Source organism: Eulemur rufifrons, chromosome 17 (genome assembly GCF_041146395.1).
Source record: "Eulemur rufifrons isolate Redbay chromosome 17, OSU_ERuf_1, whole genome shotgun sequence".
Lineage (NCBI taxonomy): Eukaryota > Metazoa > Chordata > Mammalia > Primates > Lemuridae > Eulemur > Eulemur rufifrons.
In genome coordinates this window covers 63,401,180-63,419,375 of record NC_090999.1, presented here as the reverse complement: position 1 = coordinate 63,419,375, position 18,196 = coordinate 63,401,180, and the positions used below count along the sequence as shown (strand labels likewise).

The 18,196-nt window shown below is 35.4% G+C and overlaps 1 non-coding gene across 1 annotated transcript; it reads right to left on the bottom strand.

The window, feature by feature from the left end:
• Positions 1–12,980: 12,980 nt before the first annotated feature.
• Positions 12,981–13,178, bottom strand: LOC138398571 (U2 spliceosomal RNA). Its single transcript, XR_011236037.1, has one exon. It is a non-coding gene; the product is annotated as a U2 spliceosomal RNA (small nuclear RNA).
• Between the last annotated feature and the right edge of the window lie 5,018 nt (positions 13,179–18,196).

Sequence of the window (18,196 nt, the reverse complement as noted above, 5' to 3'; positions counted from 1 at the left end):
GAAGCTGATAAGGTAACAGTTTTTGGCAGGGGTCAAATGTCCCCTCCCAGGCTTCTGAGGAAAGCTACCAGGGAGGGGCTTAAGTGGCCCCACCCAGCTCACACATCTGCTTTCAAGAAAACAGCCATCTGAGATTCACAGTCTGTCTGTTGGGAGCAGGTTTTGCCCTTCTCCCGCCTCCCCTGCCCTGCAGTCTCCCTCAGGCATTTGCCAGCAGTCAGGAACTCAACTTAACTGAGCCCCCCCATAATGGTGCTGCTGCTGGCTGGGAGCTTCTCTGTCCAGGATCCCACCCTGGGTTGAGAGCATGGCCTTTGTGTGGGGGGAAGGGTGCCCCACAAGTGTGCTAGGCAGGGACCCACACAGCATTCTATTTTCAGTTCTGCCCATGAGTGCTCCCTTGCCTCCCAAGATTAATTCACAAATCTCCCCTCTGTTCCCCCGAGCAATACAATTGAGTCCTGGGGCAATAGGATCTGGCCTACAGGCCTGTCCCTGTGTTTCTGAAGATCAGTTCCTGACTGTGCCAAGGACATATGTGCTGGCCCCAAGTTGTCTGTGGGGTGATCAAGCATGTTTGATGTCCCTCTGCTTCAGGGTGTGCCCTGCTCTGATGGGGGCATCTGGGCAAGCAGCACCAGGGAGGACTGATGAGCAGGAAGCTCACAGTCTAAGCACCCCTTAGTTTGCTGCAGGTCTTTAAGAGGAAAGGTTTGAGGAAAGCTAGTATTTTGGTTATTTCTATCCCTCTCTCCAGAAGGCAGCCTGCCTAGAATGTCCAGGCCCTGCAGAGACCTGGTCCCTGTGGCTCCTACAGTCTGGGTTGAAGTTTGGAAATGTTTATGTGGGAGCAAGTGAGATGAAAGCTGGGGGACTACAGCCCCCTATGGGGGGACATAGGCACATGGTGGGTGGAGAAGCAATATGGTGCCTGCCATCTTGGCTCAGGTCTGTGGTGACAGGAAGTGACCCCATGGGGGCTGGCAGCCTGGTGATTTGTCCTCAAGAAGCTCTCAGTTCACTGGCAGCAGGAGCTTTTGGACTTGTGAGGGTAGAAAGACTCTCCAGCAGCTCAGAGATCTGCTGATTGACAGAGATTCGAGGGAAGAAGAAACAAACCACTCTACCTATCCTTTTTGCTGGGCTCCAAGCCTCTTGGGGGTTGATCTCTACCAATATCTTGCTGTTTCTTCTGCTCTGCAACTTCTTCCCGTGGAATCTCTTGTAGGTTCTGGCACTTTTTGCTCATAATTACACCCAATCTATGTTTATTTGTTTTCTTTTTCATCGAAAACTTCTCCTTCTTTCTGGGATAATCTGGCAGCTGATGTCTTTGGTCAGCCATCTTGTCTTCCCTCTTTTGTTGTTCAAGCCACCCATCCTGGTTTGTTTATTTATTTATTTATTTATTTATTATGGTAGCCCTAGCAAAGCAATACATTTTTCAACACTAAACCAAATCCAATTCAAATTTACCTTTATAGGAACTAAAATAAATAATTTTTAAAAATTTACTGAGTGAACTACTTGAAATTGGGACCAAATGTACACATGACCTATGAAAAGACAAGAAATGGATATTTAAATAAATATAACAGAACTTAGGAATTCCATTAATTTTTTTTTCTTTGAACTTACTTGAACAATAAAAGTGATACTCAAAATATGTTGGAACCTATCTTCATACCTAATTAGGCACTCAAGAAAATCAGTGTAGCTATATGATAGCTGCTCCATTTTTGTTTGGGTGTTTGTGTTATTTAGTTTAGTGACTTAAACATTTTTCACTACAATTGCTACAAGTTTTGTTGTTTCCAAGTGTTGAATTCACTTTCAAGTGATGATGACTTTCTACCACGAACTTTGAAAGTAGTTCCAAAGAAAACTTCAAAAAGATTTTGAGTGCTTAGGATCAATGTTGATCCAGTGGGCACCTTGACTTGTGACCTCCTGCAACCTGAAGCTCTTGTACCCACTGGCAGAATCTCCCATGTAGGGGTCCCTGGTGCTATTCTATTTCTTTTTGTAGTATGCTAGGTGTGGCTCCCTGCTACAGTGTTTCCCAGGGTTCATAGATTTATGGTGTCATTTGATTTTTGCTTTTCAAATATCTTAAAATATTTCTTTTGGCTGACCCTCTCTGGGTGTGCCTTATTTTAGCTGACTGTCAGCTGAACTCCCATGTGCAGGCTCTTTCTAATCTTTGTTATCCCTATCCTTTGCTTTATTTGTTAGATCTTGCTACCTATCTCTTCAAATTTCACCTCATTGGATTTGGTTCTTTTGTTTCAGCCAGTTAAGATTTCTTTTAGTCTCTGATACTATCAGTGCAAATGAAAGGGAGGAAATATAGTGTGGTAGTTAAGTGAGAACCCTGTGGTTGGACTGCCTGTGTTCAAATCTCAGCTTTGCTCCCTTCCGCCAACTATCTGTTTGACAACTATTTGTTTGACTACTTACAATTCTGAGCCTCAGATTCCTTCTTAAAATAGGGGTGTCAATAGTACTTGCATTATAGGTCATTGTGAGATTAAATGAGATGATATGTGCAAAACTCTTAGCAGAGAACCTGGTACACAGTAAGCCCTCAGGAAATGTTAACTGATGCAATCCTAGAGCATAAGTTTCCAAGAAGTAACAATGTGAATGCCTCAGCAATGGCTGACTTCTGTGCAAAAAAATACATGATAGAAATCTAGTTGCCTCTGAAAAGCTGTGAGTTGTTGTTTTATTTCAAAAGTAACATTAAGGTAGACATTATGTCTCTTATCTTTGAGTGAGGCCAAAATCAATAGCAGGTGGTCTTGACCTGAGAAAGTTGCCCTGAAAATGATCATTTCTCATTTCTCTCCCACATTTTTTTCTTAATTGGACTCTGAAGTCTCCACATGAATACGAGGCTATTCAATATTTCATTTGATCCCATTTTGATAATAGAAACATGTAGAAATTTAGTAGGAGGAGCAGAAAGTAACTGAATAAATATCAACAATCTTAATTTGGTTGAGCTAAAAACAACATCTGTAGCCACACTTCCATTCAACCTCCAACTTCCTTCATTCCTGAAGAACAGGATAATGTAAACCTAAAGGAAGTAAATTCATTAAAACTGATTAGAAGTGCATTTTGGCATCTGTGAGGTGAGGAATTACAAATTCAGTTCCTTTGGATCACTTTTTAAAGTTCTTCTTACCTACTGGTCTCAGAAAGGAGTCACCATTGCTTGACATAAGAGAGCACAAATACTGTGGAAGAAGCCTGTGGAAATGCTCAATGTGTCTGTCTTAACAGATCTTCTTGGTGGAATGAGTCATATTCTCACTCATTTTTAGTTACATTTATTGACCAATCTAAGAGTGTTACTTAAGATATATGAAAGACAGATGTTAAAGGCTAGACACTATTTTCTTTTATATTTATTTTTGAGAAATGCTTAATGCATATTCAATTTTATAATCCTCTTGTTTTCAACTACACCAAATTTCTAGTGTCCAAGCTAGAAAACCTTTGTAGAATTAGAAGAGCTACGATTGTTACTTTGAACTTTTTTCTATGTAGATAGAGTTTCATTCACAACCAGATAAAGATATCTTTGTATCCTACTTATTGTAATAATAGACCGGATGGATTCTTGGTAAAACCTGAATATTTTTAAATGCTCTATATGTTCTAGCTCTAAATTGCATGTTTTAAGCATATTGCTTTGAAATCCTGAACAAAATGCATACTGAATTTTGATGTGTTCTAAAACAGTCATGAAAATTAACATCTTCCCTCAGCCCAGGGCCAAACAGATTTTTTTGCAGGGCCAAATTAGAATCTGCCTACAGGCTTCAGATAAAAAAAGGTAGCAAGCAGGCAACTTTTTAAAGTCAGAAAAGGCAAAGTAATCTTATATGGCTATCTTTTTTGGTAATCTAAGTAGCTGGGGAAGTGAATAATCTTTTAATTTAGCCTTAACCCTCCAGAGTATGTGGATGTTGGTAGATCTTTTCCAAGATGTAAGCAGAAATAATGGTGCTTTCCATCCTTTAGGCAACAAATTGTTTTAATGTGAAAATATAAGTTACTGGGAGTGGAAATTGCAGGGCATGTTAACTAGGTACTCTTTTTAGATTTTTTTTTTAAGGATTCACATTTGAATAGATCTAGCTTCCATATTGGAACAGGAAGGTCAGAATCCAGAACCATGGATTACTGATTACAGATTACTATTTCTATCTGCTCTGAAATTCCATATGTGAAATTAATATCATGTACCATAATAGAAAATAGACTGGGCACACAATGATCGAGAAGCAATCCCCATGGCACCAGGAAAGAAAAGAGAGCATAGAACAGTCCAGAAAGAGGAGGTCTGGGAATAGGAGTATGTAAACTTGGAGACTCCATGATACAGAAATGTAGATATAGGTGCATAGAGCCAGGGACCAGTTCAACATTCAAGAGACATTTATGAACACCAACTACACACCAAATGCTGAGGTTCAAATATGAATAAGATATTCTCTCTGCCCTCAAAGAGCTCAAAGTCTGGTGAAAGGACCATTAGAAGATGAAGGAAATATGGTCTAGAAGAGCTAATAAAAATAATAATCAGCAAACATTTTTTGAGTACTTAAGATGGTCTAATCACCATTTTCAACCTATTAGCCTTTATTTTCAATTGTGCAACAATTCAGTAAGTTAGGAACATTTGTTATGTCTATGTTGCAATTAAGAGAACTGAGACTAGTGGAAGTTAATTTATTTACCTCACTAAGTAAATAATTAACTTACCTTTACCAAGGTCATAAAGCTAGTAATTGGTGCCACAGTCAAGAAAAGGAAAACAGAATAGGAATAGAAAGAGAAATCATATATAAATATATGTACATATATACATCCTCACCATACTCACGCGCACACACACACACACACACACACACTGAATAAACTTTATGTGTTTCTGCTTCTTCAGCTTTCTGTATGCCATTGCCATACCTGGACCATATTTAATGAATTTACTTATTCTTTTTACCTGTCCATTTATGAAGACCAGCTCAAATTCTACTTGTCACGAGTCCTTCTCTGAAGATTCTTGGTGGAAATTCTCTCTCCCCACTCTAAAATGTCATCATTACCTTTATTTTTGTTCACTAGCTCTCCTGTCCTTAATTGCCAGGCATGAGCTTCATCTGTATTTACAGCCATTCCCCTCCCCATTGCTCACATCATGCCCTGCCACCCCTCACCCTTCCCCCCTACCCTGTCTGTGGAAAAATTGTCTTCCATAAAATTGGTCCCTGGTGCCAAAAAGGTTGGGGACCACTGCATTAACTCACAATTTATAGAGTATACTATTGTTGCTTTCCCTGAAAGTAGCAATTTAGAAAGTATTTCCCTTCAATGCCACACATACAAGGCACATAGTAAGTGCTTCTTGATGGGTCAATGAATAGATTGAAACAAAGATACTCCTGTCATTCATGCACCATTGTTCCCTCTTACCAATGTCTGATGTGCCATTACTTCTTATGGTTCAATTAATATTTACACTTCTAATTAGAGATTCCAAACAAAGTCTACTCTGTGGTCTCCTGCTGATGGAAACCTTTCTGAGGGAACTGACTTCCAGCATTATGTACTGATGGGTCTTTTGCTGGATCACTTGTTGGTTTACTCTGATCAGTTTGCTTCACTGTTTTATATCCTTTTTAGTCTGATGATTAATATTATATAAGAAAAGGCTGGAAAGGAATCAGCTAGCCAGCAAGGATGTTTCTCTTGTGACATTTTATGATCCTTTACAAAGTTGCCAAAATGGGAATCATTCCTTTGCAGTTCTCTCATCAGATTACAGTTCTAATGCCTTGTGTGGCAGCCACACCCAAAGCCAGAGACCGTTGGAGTACATGGCTCCAGAGAGCCTGGCCTGTAGGATGGTCATTTTAACTGACAGGGTAAGAAGGACTGAAACCTCATTGCAGTATTCTTGGCCTCCTTTGAATTCTTTCCCAGAGCAGCCACCCCCTAGTAGGCTAAGCTCTAAAGGGTTGGTAAAATACCCCGATTGTTCTCCATTACACTCCCTTTATTTATTGTGCTGACAAAGTCAAATGACTCCACGAAGACATCATGTTGACTGCAATTTCTACCCCCTCTCCCCAATCTTTGTATTTTCTAAGCTGCTTCAAATCTTTGAGGAGTGAGTCCTAGGGGAAACTAGAGTTCAGCATTCTTAATCTAGCCAACTGGGGTTACACAAAAAATATGAAATTATAATTATGTTATTCTTAGGTTGGAGCTGGCTAAATGTGAGATTCTTTCTCTGGGAGTATCCAGATTATGGATATAGTGGACTATAACGGAATCTCATGATTTTCTTAGTGAAGGCCAATACCCCAGGTGTGCCAACTGTGAAGGAGTTTTATGATGAGGGTGCTCATGATCTAGTTTATCAAGAAAGATGTAGCACAAATCTTTCATTCACAATCCATATGTAAGGTAGAGTATAAGAAATTTGAGAAACTGTATGTGTTAACTTTCGTGTTATTGTTGTTGCTAAACATGCCCACTGAAATAAATGCTGAAGAAGGGAGCAATTTATATGTTACTGGTTCTATAAAATACAAGGATCTCTATGGTTTATCTTAACTCATCTCCCTTCCGGTGGAGGAATTATGCTTGCTAGTTACTGAAGGAAGAAAAATATTCTTTATATTCACTTCAAAAATATCTCCTTTTTTTAAAAAAAATAGATTTTATTGTGCATACAACATGACGTTATAGGATACATATAGCTGGTAAAATGGTTACTATAGTGAAATAAATAAACATGTTCATCATTTCAAAATATCTCTTGAAGGGACTCTATTTGACTTAACTGGTAGTTCTATATCTGACAGTGTTCAGGTTAATGCTAAAAAAGCCTAGATAAATGTTTAGGGCACAAAAAAGAGGAAGAAACATTCTCTCTTTCCCCCTTCATCACCCTCTCTGTCTTCTTTGTCAATGCCAGATGATACAGTGAAGGGTTGAGTAGAGAAAATAACTCTTAACATTTAACAGTAACATATATTAAGCATATCACTAAATGCCAGGTAATGTGTAAGAAGCCAAAGGGAAAAAGAAAAGGGAGATGCTATTTCTGCCCCAAGTCTAATGAAATGAGTAGAAGAAAAAAAAGTGTACATGAAAGGATAGAATAATAACAGTAGAAAAATGATTAGAAATCATAGTGGAAAAGTAATTACGTGGAAGGAAAGAAAGTTTCCACAAAATACTATAAAATTTCAGGAAAGAATAATTTGTTAAAAGCTTGGAACAATTCATAAAATTGTATTATTTGCCTTATAAAAAAGAAGCTTGCCAGTTTAATCCATTATAGTAGGACATGTGTTGTTTGTTAGCTTTTGTTTTTGTTTTTATGAGATAATGAATTGTACTCATCTCCCTTGTGATTTGGAGCATAAGGTTTCATATATGTGGGATGTAACAGTAGAGTAGAAATATTAGCTGTTCTAAATAGAGATCATCCTAGCAATGTTGGTCTCATTAGCTCAAAATGATAAATCCAAATCTAGAAATAGTGAAAAACATCTAACAAGGAAATGAAGCTAAGCAAAATTCCACTGAGATACCTTCTTTCTGACCATTGTTAGTAATTTGGAGAGCTGTAATAAATATTATCTTGTTTCTATCAAATGCCCTGATGTGATTCCTATCATGGTAAATATCCATAGATAGTCAAAGGTAGAAATAAGTCAAAGATTTACATGTTTGAAATTTGGAAAAGGAAGGTATTGTGAAGAAAATTTTCTAAAATCATCAAAGGAAGGATCTTTCAATCATAATTCAACAGAAAAATGTTTTCTAATCAGTCTCTTACAAACACATTGGTATATTAAATGTAAGTGGTAAATACTATTAATTACCTTACCAGCACTGCCTAAATCCAATTCTTTGGAACTTACAAGGTTTTCTTAAGCCATTGAACAAAGCACACACATATTAGAGATTCTAGGTTTATGACAGTGTTCATAGCATGGTATTGATGCTGCTCACTCATCATCAATAATACACTCATTCATTCCTGCATTCTTCATGCATTTAGTACAGTGCTATCCTTGGGGATATAGACAGGAATATGGCACAGTTCCAGATCTGAAGAAATCACAACTTTTGGGCGAAGATGAGGTCATCACAGTTTTTGAAGAGCTCGTTTCTTTTCATTATATGTATTCAAAGTGTAGAGTGGTAGATAAGGTTTAGAGGATCCAAACCTTGGCTCTGAATCCTTCTGGCAGTTAATAGTCATGTTCTAAGCAAAGCAGATTCCCATCAGTAAAATGAGATAGTAACTCACTTAATCCTCATTGAGTTATGAGAATTACATGAACTAGTGCATATGAATCACTTAGCACAGTGCCTAGTACATTCAAATTGGTTTAAAAAGTTTGTATTGTCATCATTATATCATTTGAATCTGGACAAGAATTTCTTTTTCTTTTTTCTTAGATAGGTCTTAAGCAACTTATTTATGGATATACAGATCATGAGTAGAAATACTGGGACCCATACTTAGGTTTCAGTGCTGAGTGCTTAACATGCTCAGTATTTTTCTTTCTACTACATTAGATCTTTTCTGAAAAAACTTAATTTCCATAAATTCCTTGAAAGGGTAATGCTTATTAATATGGTAAAATCATTCATGCAGTTCTTTCTAAATCTCCTTTACTCTGGCCTGTTTTGCTAAATCTTATATAAGAATTGTTCTTTTCACTCTTTCACAGAAATATTTATAATATTGCAGCATGATACTTTTTGCTAAATGCTGACTAATTATAGGAGAAGTTATTCACTTTTCCCCAACCAATTATCACCACATTATGAACCCATCAACTTTAGAACCTTGATTAACTCTTATTTTGCAGCTACTAAGCATAGCTTTTTTTTTTTTTTTTTCCAAATCTTAAAAAGATGTTAAGCATGTAGTAAAGCTTTTTCAGTTCTGTTTTCAGGCTAGAGTATTGTTTTTTTTTAACTGCTAAGTTATACACCCCATTGGAATCCATTACCGTGGCAGGTTTTTCTAGGCAAATAGCACACCAGAGGGAAGTTTGGCTTTGAGTTTTCTTCTTTCTGACTTATTCTTTGGTTGCTAATTTGCATTTTTCTCTGAAGAAGATTATAATTATAATGCATATGCAAAAGCATAAAGCACAACCCCCTCCCCCAACTTAAAGTATGACTATGGACAAATCACTAATTTCTGTAAATGTCTGTAAAAAGGGATGATAATTCCTATTATAAAGCTCTGTTTTGCAGATAGAATGTGATGATGTGCTGGGGTTAGCCAATTGTTAATGATTCAGGAATTTTGCAAGCTAGTTGTTAAAATCTTGGTAGTTTAAAATTGGCGATGGGGGTAGTCTTTACACCATGGAAATCGATGATTACTGCAAATTAAAGCTTTCATTTTTCTTCCCAGACAGTGGATTTACCAGCACATCACTGAATAATCCTTGTAAACCATTTAGCAAAATTCCAGGTCCATATTAAGAACTCAAAATTCTTAGTTCTTAGGAGTATGATTATGATGTTAATTCAGAAATCTGCATTGGAGTGTTTTTCTTAGTTACCTCTCCAAAAGCTTGTACCAATTTATACCTTTATGCTAACAGTAAAGATGCCAAGATGTTTGTGTTACGAAATCTGCCCTTCAGTAGTAGCTCAATAGAATAAATTTGAGGAATATGCAGAGTTTCATGGGAGAAAACTTCTCATTAGTTGATAGACAAGATGCTTTAATGAAAGGGAGGTGCAGAAATGCTGCTGGCTGCAGGTCATTGTGAACTTCTTGTTTTGTTCTTCCTCTTCGGTGGCAGTACACAAAACATTCCATGAATTAATCTGGGCTAACATAAAAAATAAATATTTTCTAAGTATAATATGCTACCTCATCTCTATGTTTGTTCATCTGTTGCCTTCTATTTCTTGTGTTTCTTCTATGGAATGAAATTTGCTTACCTGAAAAGTAAAGTGTTTGAAAATCACATACAAATGCAAAATGTGTTTTTAATGATAGAGTCCTTGGCTTGGCTCTGAAAAGAGCCTCCATATATCAAATACCTTTATGACTCTGTCTGCCACTTGATCTGGACACAGGAAAAGCAGGATTCCAGGCAGAGGGAGCGGTTTCCCAAACCTCACTTGTGCAAGTGATTAGAAGCGGCTGTGTGAATTCACATTTCAGCTGGTGAACTCAGAAATGGGCCACATTTTTCAGTAGAACTGCTTCTACTAGGTAAGTGTGGGAGTCTGCTACAGTCAAATAACAGATGTTGGGGATAGAAAGCTCCCTATTTAGATATTCATATAAAATAGGGATATTTTATAGGTTATAGAGGACAAATTAGAAATATCGAAATATGTTGAAGGAATACACTTACATACTTATAGTGGATATTGACCAACAGAAAAATAAATTCTGATCAAGGCAATTTTATTTTTTGATTAAACATTCTAGGAAGTTATTACTCAGATCCAATAAGATGCTATTTTCCTAACATCTTATTGATGCAATTATTTTACCTTACAAAATACATCTAATGTACAAAATAAATGTATAATGTATCGATATATATATTCTGACAATACTTTTTCTGATTATAAATGTTTTATAACTCAGTGTAAAAACTGAAGAAGAGAAATATACAAAGAATGGATAATTTCATCCCTCAGATACAACTACTGTTGAAATTTGGATAGTAATCATTTAGACTTTTTTTAAAACAATTTTAAATAAATGTAAACTCATATGAATATAAGCAAGCATATATTGATTGTTCATTTGCTTATGTATTTATTTTAAATATAGGGTCATCTTGTTCTAAGAATTGCTTCTTCATTTAATATAGCTTGGTTATTGTTCCATCTCTGCACACAGACCTATTTCATTATTTTTAATGTTTGTATAATTCTGCTGCTTGTATATGCTATACCTTGTATAACTAATTCATTGATGGAAATGTAGGAGTTTGTAATTATCAACATTAAAATAATGGCCATTCATATGTGTACGTCTATATCTATAAATGTTTATTTATAAATATTTCTATAAAATATATACCCAGAAGCAGATAGCTTCTTGACATTTTAAATTTTCAAAATAACCCTGCAAGGTAAGGTTACTACTATTATTGAGTTAATTAAAGAGTAAAAAGGTTAAATCACCTATCCAAAGTCATATAACTAGTAGGTAGAAGACCAAGACTGAGTACCCACAGTATACCTGCACAATCTGACTACAGAACAACATACTAAGTTGTCCTGTTATTTATGGCTCTTGGTATTTCATTTACTCACATATTTTAACATTTATGAAATAGGAATCCAACTCCCCATTAATGCCAGCTTACAATTGTTGTCAGTCAGAAAACAACATGACATAAATGTCTTTGCTAACATATGTGCACACTCAGTTGTTATTACTGATTCCATGACTGCATCCCTGTAACCTTTCAACAAAACATTTAAGGACTGTTGAAGGCAGGAATATGCATTCTGGTTGTTGTCTGAAAAGTTTCTGTTGATATCTTCATTTAAGTAAAACAAAAAACACACCGATAACAAAATTTGTCAAATGAGTGTCAAAAGTCTGGAAGAAACTCCTACAGATGATAGTAAAGAATTCTATGGAGAAATATTGCATCACCAGCAATCTATAACAAACTGCCATAGACTGGGTGGCTTCTAAACAACAGAAATTTATTTCTCATGGTACTGGTGGCCGGGAAGTCCAAGAACAAGGTTCTGGCAGATTCAGTGCCTGGTTAGGGTCTGCTTCCTGGTGCCTAGATGGCCATCTTTTTGCTGTGGCCTCACATGGTAGAAGGGACAAAGGATTTCTCTGGGCTTCCTTTTATAGGGGCACTAATCACATTCATGAAGGTTCTGCCCTCATGACATAATGGGGCCCCACCTCCAAACACCATTACATTGGGGATAAAGTTTTAACATATGAATTTTGGGGGACATAAACATTCACTCAATAATAAATCTCAACCAATTGGTTTAATTACATTAATTTATGTGTTGGTTTAATTTGTATATTAGTTTATTTATATAACAGTGATAAATGATAAAGACCAGGTCTGACTGTAAAAGATCTCTTTGGGTAAGTAAAAGTAAAAAAAATAAATGACAAGAAAATGTTGTACGTAGTATAATTCACATTGTTTTCTTTCTCTTAGAGTTACATAATATAAAGGCACTTTCACAATTGATGGCTTTTTAGATTCAATAAAATATATTAGTATTTATTTTATGGAGTTGTTATAAGAATGACTGTAAATGCTTAGAACAGTGCCTAGCAAGTGATGAGTATTTGATAGATGATAGTTATTAAAAATATTTAATAGAAATTGCAAATTTTCCTCCAAAAAGGGTGAACCAATTTATTTAACAATTTTATCATAGTAATTTATAACCTAAAACATAATTTGGTATAATTCTTCATCAAAGAAAACAAAGTTATTATCGTAAAGCTATCATATGTGACCACATATCTGTGACCACAGATAAAAGGGGATAGTTAAATTTGCTAATAACCTAAAAGAGAAAAAAAAAAAAACCTTCCAAATAGTCCCATAATCACTTAATCCTACCTACTATTTTCTCATATAAATGTTTAAAATTTCTCAATTTCATATAAAAATGAAGATTGTACTTTCTCCAATGACTCTTTGCTTCTAGGTAATTATTATTATTATTATTAAACACATGAATTATGCAGTTGTTTCTTGGTATCAGTGGGGGATTGGTTTCATGAACCCCTGCAGGTACCAAAATTCATGAATGCTTAGATTCTTTATATAAAATGGTACAATATGTGTATATAACCTCCCTTATACTTTAAATCATTTCTAAATTACTTATATAATAATACCTAATACAATGTAAAATGGCATGTAAATAGTTGTTATATTGTATTATTTAGGGAATAATGAAAAGAAAAAAATGTCTGTACATATTCATTAAGGATGCAACCATCATTTTTTTTCCTGAATATTTTCAATCTGTAGTTAATTGAATCCATGGATACAGAACCCCTGGATACTGAGGGCTGATTGCATATTAAAAATTGATAAGAACAGATACTACACTTGACCTTAGCCAAAAGACTGAGAAGCAACTAAAAATTAAGAAAATATTGAAGAATGCACATATTAAAAAAGTAGTAATAGCATGGTGTATTACTGAATTCAAGAGTATTTTTGATATAATCAAAATCAATTAGCTTTCCATGCAATATTTTTTTTTTCTTGAGAACTTGTTTCTTGATTCAGTTTCCTCATCAATGCAAACTTGACATTATACTTTGACTTTAGGGTATTACAATCATTACTCCTTCCTTAATATCTTACTTCAGATGTAAGGGGGTTAAAATCACTTGAGGCAGGAATTAGAGAAATAAAAGAAATTTCTATAAAGAGATAACAAAAAAGTTTTCACCTGTTATTTTCTCATGAGTTACTTCCTACTTGAGATCATATTCTTAAGATTTTTTTTAGAACCAGATAACAGGAATTCCTGATTTCCTAACTTTCATGTTTGAACCTAGGAATTAGTTCCATAGGCACAGGAAGATATTGAAAGAAAGATTCTGAATCTTCTTAACTTTCTACAAATATTTTCTGGTTTTCAGCAATTAATTTAGGTCATCAAATATGATTGCCATTTCTGACATAAAAGGTACTACTAAATAAATTTTAGTTTTGTTCCCACAGAAAATTGATTGGCTTCTTTTTCTCCTTTTCATAAGGATAAATTTGCTAATCTTTTGAAATCACTAGAAATTTTACAGTCTCTCTTGTCAGATGTGTGCTTAGGCTTTGTTGTGGGCCACACATAAAGAACCAGGACTATCCATAACCACCTAAAATACCAAAGCCTACTTGCAGAGCTGACAAAAATCCAAGATCCTTTAGAGAATCAACGGAATATTGTTCATCTCCATCTGTTTGCCACACTGTCCCCTTAGCTTCCACAGCACTAAAAGAACAGAGTCTGTAGGCATAGGTATATTTCTGTAGAAGGGTCAGAGCAAGTCAGAAGGAAATTACCATTTCGTTAGGCATAAAGCTTATTTTCTGAATGATTCGACTTTTTCATATACCTCATAAGGGAAGGTATCTAAACATTAAAAACAATTTTTAAAAAATTTGTGCCTGTTGACACCCCCAAGAAAATCTGAATCCTGTTGGTAAGGAAAATATAGAAAGACATATAAAAAGTACAGTATTCATCTCTCTAGATATTTACCACTTACTGCCAATATACTCATGTATAAGAAAATGTATTCCACATTATGTATGGAATTACTTTCTTATGTCTTTTCATTCAGACATCTGTTTAAATCTCTGTTCTCAGAACTGTTTATAGATACCCCAACGAATGACCAAGTCAAAGGCTGAGCTGTTGCAAAATAATTGCAATGGAGCATTTAGTTGTTTCTGGGGTCTGTCTGGGGAAGATGTTTAATTTACTTTCATGATGGCAGCCAATAATTGGGTCACCCACAGATGTCCACATCAAGTCCAAGAAATTACTACACCTACTCAGGTAACAGCATGGCACTACTTACCTGAGTAGGGGTGTTGTGGCTGGATAGTTTAAACTTAAAATGTATTAGGGCTCATGCCAGCATATCCAGTACAGTAGTTGTTCAGATACACAAACAATTGTAATTAAAAGTGGAGTCAGGCATTTACAGGCCGAAACCCTAATTAGAACTAATTGACAAGTATTACAACAATCACCAGGGTAGCTCTTTACACAGGACAATGATAGTTATGTAAATACAGTGATTAATTGTATTCGCTTAGCCATTATTTTTTCTTCTTGGCATCAAGTTGGCCCAGTACTTGGCCACTGATCATAACTTCAAATTTATGGTACATTTCTAAGAGAATAGTTCTGTTTCTCAAGCCAGTTCTACTTCTGTGTGTTTGTGTGTCCATGTATTGTGTGTGTGTTTTACCAGAACATCTCTGTTGGGTATAGACAGAGGCTGTAACTATTTTCAATCTCTGCTTTAGAAGCTACTCTCTATCCATGGAAATGTTAAAAATTATTGCAGGATGGTAAGCATAAATACAGTTATTTCATATACTTTTTTTTGTGACTTAAATATTCTGGTAGGAATTTGAAAGCAAGTCTTAAAGTCTGTCAATCTAGCATCTGCTACAAACACTACTGTTCTCTTAAGCAAAAGAAGGAAGAGTTATTATGCCGAATGCCTTATTTTTCTGTAAGTACATTTTACCATATTAAAAATGTAATTGAAAGACTTCTAAAATAGAGTTTTCGCTAAAAGGAAAACAAAACAAAACAGAACACATTTGACTACACCTTTTTGTTTTGTGAAGAACATAATCATTGATGTCTATAATTTTAAGCAGCTTTTTGGAGAGACATTTTATTGGATGTCATCAATTAACTAAACATATAAATATGTAAGCTTTCAAAATCTATATTATTAAGTCCTGAATGATAGATATTCATCACAAAGCTATATAAAATATTTAAGCTCAAATAATTTGTGTTTTAATTTAAGCCATCTTCTATTCTTTTTTCTATTTCCAAATGTTAATTAAGGAGGTAAAAGTGTTTTCGTTACAAGTGTAAGTCAAGGCTTTTGGTGTGCCTGTCATCAGAATAGTGTTCATTGTCCCCAATAATTAAGTTTTTTATTCCACACATAGCCTCCCATTCTGCCCTCTTCTTGGTTTCTCATATTCTTTATACTGCTTTGTGCCCATGTGTACCCATCTATTAGCTCCCAATTACTAGTGAGAACACATAGTGTTTGGTTTTCCATTCCTGAGGTACTTCGCTTAGCATAATGGTCTCCAGTTCCATCCAAGTTGCTGAAAATGACATTATTTCATTTCTTTGTATAGCTGAGTAGTACTCCATAGATACATACCACACTTGCTTTATCCACTCAGAAATTGATGGGAACTTAGGTTGATTCCACAGTTTTGCAATTGTGAATTGTGCTATGATAACCATTTGAGTGCAGGTGTCTTTTTGATAAAATTCCTCATTTACTCTGGGTAGATACTGAATAGTGGGATTGCTGGATTCAATGGTAGGCCTCCATTTTTTTCTTGGAGGAATCTCTATACTGTTTTCCATAGAGGTTGTACTAATTTTCAGTCACACCAACAGTGTATAAGCATTCCTTCCTTTCTGCATCCATGGCAGCATCAATTGTTTTTTGACTTTTTCACAATGGCCATTCTGATAGGGGTAAGGAGGTATATCTCATTGTAGTCTTAATTTGCATTTCACTTATAATTAGTGATGTTGAGCATTTTTTCATATGTTTATTGGGCATTTGTTTATTTTCATTTGAAAAACTTATGTCATTTCATTTGCTCACTTTTTGATGGGGTTGTAATTTTCTCACTGATTTGTTTGAGTTTTTTATAGATTCTGGGTATCAGTCCTTTGTTTAAAGGATAGTTTGCAAATATTTTCTCCCATTCTGTAGGTTGTCTTTTCACTCAATTGATTATTTTCTTTATTGTGCAGAAGTTTTTAACTTAATTAAGTCCCATTTGTTTATTTTTGTTGTTGCTACATTTGCCTCTGGAATCTTAGTGATAAATATTTTGCTTAGGCTGATGTCTAGAAGAGTTTTTCTTATGTTTTCTTCTAGAATTTTTATAGTTTCATGCCCTACATTCAAGTCTTTTATCCATCTATTTTTGTATGTGGCAAGAGATAGGGATCCTGTTTCATTCTTCTGCATGTGGTTATCCAGTTTTCCATGCACCATTTATTGAATAACATATACTCTAGTATATGTTATTGTCTGCTTCATTGAAGATCATTTGGTTGTAGGTAGATGGTTTTACTTTTGGTTTCTCAATTCTGTTCCATTGGTCTATGTCTCTACTTTTACACCAGTACCATGCTGCTTTGCTTATTACATAGGCTTGTAGTATAATTTGAAGTCAGGTAATGTGATGCCTCCAGATTTGTTCTTTTTGTTCAGGATTGCTTTGGCTATTTGGGCTCTTTTTTGGTTCCAAATGAAGCTTAGGATTTCTAGATCTATGGTTCCAAATGAAGCTTATTTTTTCTAGCTGTATGAAATATGATGTTGGTAAAATTTTGGTGGGAATTGCATTGAATTTGTAAATTACTTTGGGCAGTATAGACATTTTAACTATGTTGATCTTACAAATTCATGAGCAGAGGGTGTTTTTCCATTTGTTTGTGTCATCTGCAATTTCTTTAATCAGTGTTTTGTAGTTCTCCTTGTACAGATCTTTCACCTCCTTGGTGAAGTATTTTCCTAGATATCTTATTTTCTTTGTAACTGTTGTGAATGGTATTGACTCTTTGATTTGACTCTTAGTGTGAGTGCTATTGGCATGTAGAAATGATACTGATTTGTGTCCATTGATTTTGTAACTTAAGACTTTGCTGAATTTATCTATCAATTCCAGGAGTCTTTTGGTTGAGTCTTTAGGGTTTTCTAGATATAGATGATATTATTGGCTGGGTGTGGTGGCTCACACCTGTAATCCTAGCACCCTGGGAGGCCAAGGCTGGCGGATTGCTTGAGGCCAGGAGTTCAAGACCAGACTGAGCAACATAGCAAGACCCCTGTCTCCACCAAAAAATTAAAAAAATTAGCTGGGAATGGTGGTGCATGCCTGCAGTCCCAGCTACTTAGGAGGCTGAGGTAGGAGGATTGTTTGAGCCTAGGAGTTTGAGGTTGCAGTGAGCTGTGATGATACCACTGCACTCTAGCCCAGGCAGAAGGGCAAGACTGTTTCTCAAAGAGGAAAAAAAGAAAAAAAAAGGAAAACAAAGGTAGGAAAACTAGGGGGAGCCATGGAAGCCACAAGTGAAACTTGTTAACAAAATATATTTCCATAAGGTCTTGTACAATTGTTAAAATGAAATAGAAATGTTTCTCTACGTTTTGTAGCAGCAATCACAAGGTAGGGAACACTATTAATATTAAGAAAGTGTGGAGTTTTATGCTTTTTTAATTGCCATATGCCTTGCACCTAGAAGAATATCTGACACAAAGTAGTTGTTCAATGGTATTTGTTGAATGAATGCATAAAATAATTCATAGATTCTTAAATAATTTTTATTGATAATAATTATTTGCCCAAGGCAAAAA